The following is a 6,146-nucleotide window of genomic DNA, read 5'->3' as shown; positions in this document are numbered from 1 at the left end:
GTCATTTTATAAAAATTAATTTATCTTACGAATGTATCAAAGTAACGTGCATACATATGGTAAATGCACACATAAATATAGAAATATGTATATATATGTGCTACAATGATTTGAGGTCTGAGACTTTGTATGTTTTTTTAGCCGTTGACATTGAGTAGTTCTTTGTAGAAGAACGGTAGATTCATTGCTGACATATTTGCTTTAAATGTGATTGTATTCTATTTATTTTTTTTGAAAATAATTGGTTAGTTTGGAAGTTTCTATAAAAAACAGATAATTATTTCCTAAATATTTTGATTATTTTTCCAGTAACAATCAATTAGACAAACAGTATTATAAGATCCTTCTACATTTTGACTTAATCTTAGTGGACTGTTTGCGAATAACCTCCATTCCCAGCATTTTATTTCAGAGTAATCATTTAATGGGATGAATATTCGTTTTTTATTTCAATATATCTAAAGAATGTAATGGATTTGAACTTGGTTGTGATGCTGCGTGGGGGTGCATGACGGTTTTTGTTTGATAATTTTTTTCTTTTATCATTTCCTCCACTCATAGCATTTTTTTCTGCTGCTTTGTGTGAATTGGACTATGAACAAAAAAGAAAACTTTTTGTAAGTTTCCGAAATTGCCTTTTCTAATGATAATATTGTATTTGTGTTAATAATCATTTCCATGTTGACATAAGCAAAAAGCTGCCGTTGGCGTTCTTCGGGGACACCCAAATTTTCATCATGTCATTGTTGATATGGAAAAGCACATTTTAAGTGGTTATGTACTCCATTTTTATGTCCTTATGACGCTAAGTAATTGACAAGAGCACATAATTTATACCAACGTTTTTGTTGTACATAAAATAATATTTTTGCTTTATTAAAAGTTTTTTGCAAATAAATAAAAATTATTTAATATTTTTTTTAACTTAATTAAAATTTTGTTTGTCTTATGAAATTTCCAATTTATTTTTTTTTTATTCTATTTATAATGATTTTTGCTAATTTTAAACTTTTAAGAGAAAAGCCAAATAAAAGTGGTTGTTAAGTTTTGTCGAAGTTATGGAGTAAGTTTAGTTTCAATTAATTTAATAAATTTTAAAAAATAAGAAGTTCAATTTACTGAATTTGTACGAAAAGTTTAAATTTACAACATTCGTATATATATATTTATATAAGTAAATAATGGTGATGATATAAAATTAATAATAATTATCATGTGATCACGTCAGGAGAATAAGAATAAGAAGAAGCATGCGTTATAAAGTGACACGGTATGAAGACAGAAAACAGTGTGAAATATATATATAAAAGATTTATTTAATTATAATAATGTTTTGCAAATATATGATTTTCAACAAATAAATGAATAACAACAAAAACACATATCAATAAATAATATAAGATAGGTAGGAAGAACAGAAGGTCGACCTCCCTATGAGGTAACGTAACATCAATAAAATATACTTTTTGATACACTCAGCTAAATCACATATTTTTTATTTTTATACCAGGAGACATTATTATTTATATTAAATCACGAAATATTCAAATCAACAAAATATATCGTTTATAACAGAAGCCAGCTAGGGATAGAAGAACATCGACTCTTCTCAGTTACTTCCAAATTTGTTTTGTTTTCATATCTACAACTTTTTCCTCATCTATTTTTCTAAAGTTATTGTATTACAGAATGACACTCCATGTGCGGTATCTGTAGTTCGCACAGTCTTGAGTTGTTTTTTCGTCCACGTACTTCAACCTCTTACCACTTTAAAGAGTTTTTCTAAGTTTTTGGTAGTTTATCCGCCCATGTTTTCATCTTCTTTAACAATTACGGTTGCCCCACTGGTGGTTATTTTTATTATTTTTATTGTACTTCTTACTTTGCGGAGAAATTTCGGTGTTTTAAAATCAGGCAGATGTATTTTTGACGACGGGTATTAAGCCGATTTCTAGAGTAACAATCCTGTATAGGGATTGCGACGATATACTTGAATAAAAATCTAGGGAAGATAAGACAAGTAATAAGTGTCTCTCACATGGGCATAAAGAAGCATGTATCTTAATAATGCAGGTTCGGTTAGGTTAGGTTGAAGTAACGGTCTTCTGTCCAAAGCCCATTTGAGTTCGAATAATGGCCCGTTGTGACACCACGAATTAGTGTTGCTTATAGACGGACTAGAGGTCAATGTATGAGTGGCGTCCAATATCACGACTCCCCATTCAAATAAAGGTGAACCAACCTGACAAGTCTAAAAACTTGATCAAATCCCTAAGTTTGTAGAATTACAACTCTGTCAGCTCGTTAAGAAAACATTTTGTATGTCCTCCTAGTCAATTATTGACGTTGACATATGTGGTGGGGTACAGTTTTCTCCTCATTCACAGTGCCACTACAAAAGTCATTATAGGTGTCGACCCAAACTCATAGCATTAGTCCCATAGTTCAATATCTACACTTAGAAAAGTATGCTGTAACCACATACTAGTTAAATTGACTTGATCATTTTGTTAGAAAAATTTCAGATCATTTTTAAAGAAGATGTGAAAACCAACATGTGGTATGGTTGAACCTATGTTACATGATGTGTCAACTAAATTATTTTTTTCTGAATGTAGTATGGTAAGCAAATATCGATTTTATTTAGCAATGTTGAAAAGAATTGCATTAATAATATATGAAAGAAAAAGTTTCTTTGATAACACAAATTTACAAATAAATTTTATTTTTAATTACTGAAGATTCTCCAAAAATTTCAACTTTTTAATAAGAATTTTCTAAAGAAGGGTTATTTATTGCTCCACGCCTTTAGTCATGAAAAGTATTCTATTTTTGTGCTATGTATTATTTATCTAACCCGCTGTATTCGATAACGGTTGGAAGATTCCAGAGCAATGTGTAGAGAAATGGTACTTCTATTCTTTCTATCTATGTTTTTTTTTGTTTTGGATTACCATAATTTTATAAATTTTTTTTGGCGTTCCAATGTGTTGGTTATCCTTTATTTTTCCATTTTAATTATATTCTCATATTGGGCTACATTTTTATTAGTTTTGGTTTTTTTTTCGTTTTCGAAGCGATTGTCGAAGTTTTCTTTTTGGGATCGAAACAATTGCACATTCCAAGTTATTATAATGAAATTTATTTTTCTTTTGCATTCCGCGCATTGGCGTCCATTGTATTAGCCGGCGGACATATGGAAACGGACAAAAGTTACATTCACGACACACAATGGAGTGCGAAAGTTTTATAATTTCAAAGAAGTGCTCGTGTTCTGCGAGATGGTGGGGTAATACTATACAAAAGAATAGTTCCATTGTACTCGTACATATAGAATTATGTGTATAATCGCGTGTTTGTGCATCCGGTCTTAGTTGCGAACGGGATAAAGGAATTGTTGCCGTTTTGTTGTTTAATTTTGGATTATTGCTTCACTGCTGCTGTCGTGGCTGTTAGTGCTTATGGGCGACTCGGGGTGCTTTCATTTCTAATTGAGTGCAGAAATGACACTGGTATGAATTGGTGCCTTCATGTTGTCTTTGTCTTTGGCTCATGAAGTCAACAAACGTTGCCAGTTACCCATTTAAGTTTATTGTACGGGATTTCATTATATTTTAAGTTTTATCTTTTTTGCTTGTTAAATTGGTTCTGCTGTTGTCTGCCAAATTCTGGTGTTGATGTCGATTTTGTTCCAACCTTACTTCTTTTTTATACGTTCACTGCTGTTCTGCTATAAAAACAATTGCAAAACTTTGCTCTTATCATAGCTGGTCGTTTGAACGGTGGTCGTTTCAACAAATCCCAGAAATAAAAGAAACCACATGAAAAGAAAACTGAAACCGCGTCGCGACTCTCTGACTCTACTCCAAAGTATACTTTTTTTGGCTTTTGGTTCCTGCTTCCTTTTATTTAACTTTTATTATTTTGTTTTTTTTTTTGTTTGTATTTTATCTCTAAAAGCATTATTTTTGACTGTTTTAATTTTATGGCAAAGTTTTTCTATCCTCAATACTCCGCTAATGGTGAAGGATATCGCACAACATTGACATATACAAAACGAAATCTTATCCTGCTCTACATGTTGGCATATCGTGCCAATTTGATGCTAGGATCTCAATGTACTATATTGTATCAAAATGTAATTACGATATCTGCATTTAAGTGCGGCACAAATTCGTTTTTGAGTTTCCTTTGACCTTTTTGAATGGACCAATTTGCCTCATGTGCAAATTTATGCTGTCCCAAAACACAGTCAAAGTTAAAAATAAAATCGGTATTGATTGACGTGCAAACATAAAATTTCCCTACCGCTTATGTACATATTTTCTGTTGACCTTACTTATCTATGAAAAGCTTTTAAGAAAACGTCAAACTTAAGTGGCGAAATAAAACAGAATAAAATTGCAAAATTGGGTCCTCCTTTACCAATTCAATCATTTGGTCTGCCTCCTGTCAATCAGTGTTTGGTTTGATGATGTGGAGTGCCACTCGACTTCGTTTCGGACACAATTCGAAAGTTAAAAGCGCAAAGGGGTCATCGCTTTTTGAACCAATTTCATTTTCCTCCTATTCATTTCCTCCCCATTCCAATTTTTTCTTCCGTATCTATCAATATTTAATTTATAGAATTTTTTACAAGGATGATTTACTTTAAGAGTTATTCACTCAATTTAATAATTAAAAAATTACTTTACTCTTTAAAAAGGTTAATGCAGAACGGAAAAATTGTTAAATTAGTAAATGAAAATTAATTAGATCTTTCATGTTGATAAGATAGGTATCTTAAAGCAGAACTCAGGAGCAGTTCCACTTAAAAGTATATGGAGTAAAAGACTAAATTAGAGGAATATATTTGAACTAAAATTGTGCTTACATTAAAGGATAAGAATAAGTTACGTTTATAAGTAATATAATTTCATTTTAATATTAAATTTAATTTAACATAATTTTATAATCTACATATACGTTAAATAGATAATATAATTTTATTTAATTTTTTCACTTTTTACACCATATATATTTTTTGATTTATACCAAAAATGACACCTGATTTCAATCTTGTTTGGCAAATCAGAATGAAAAGATACTGAATCGCATTGCGTATAGAAGTCATTAGAGTTACTATAAAAATAAAATTTAAATTTAAATTATTATTACAATAAAAAATAATTAAGATATTTCCATTTAAATCTGTTTACTTATTTTTTTGTGGCATGAATAAGATAATTTTGACTTAAATGACATGTGATTTCATCAAGGTTTTGCAATACGTCATACAAGTCATCAGGCAAGAAAAAAAATTAAATTTGCTTTTAACTTCGTTTATGACGACAGTGACTAAAATTGAATAAAAATTTTGTTGTTGCAATTCACTACTATTCGAAACTTTCCAAAAAAAATAAAACAATAATCCTGTGATATTCACAAATATAGATGTAAACTGTTAACCAAGAATGTGTGATATAACTTCATTTCATTTTTTTTTTCTGGAGGCTATTTTCAATTATTGCTTACTCAAATAAACCACAAACTCAATTACTTTAGATCAGATTAAAAAATTGTGATTTTAGAGATACACTTCGATCTATTGGAACATTTTGACAGTGGTCTATTGTCATTGTAAGTAGTAAAACTCGAATTGGAGCATTAAAATTTAAAAGTTTCAAAATCAAATATTTTCAACTTACGATTATTTTTATTGCGAAAATAGAGCTTGGTGGCCATTCGAATACTACCCACTCTTCTGATCTTTAGATTATTTAACTAACTGATATTTCCAAAGAATACAGATGATTAATATTTGATAATATATGAAAATAAAGAAAATTTAATTAATTGCTAAATTGTAGTAATTTTTTGACTATTTACTTTTTTTATTTATCTATTCTATTTCCATACTCTTTAACATGATTCGCTCTATTTAAATTTTTGTATTATATTTCGTTAATGCTTATCATAATTAGGGTTATCACAAATCTTGTTAAAAGTATGTTACTCCTACCACTTCATACTTATAATTTTTTCCTTAATGCGATGTTGAAGCTAGCACTGGCTTGTTATAATAAATTGAAAATTATTAATTTTTCAAAATAGGTTTACATAGCTAGATATTTCGATATATTATTATAAATGATATGAAAAAAAAA

The sequence above is a fragment of the Teleopsis dalmanni genome, chromosome 2 (assembly GCF_002237135.1).
Source record: "Teleopsis dalmanni isolate 2A chromosome 2, ASM223713v2, whole genome shotgun sequence".
Taxonomy (NCBI): domain Eukaryota; kingdom Metazoa; phylum Arthropoda; class Insecta; order Diptera; family Diopsidae; genus Teleopsis; species Teleopsis dalmanni.
This window is presented reverse-complemented; position numbering follows the sequence as displayed.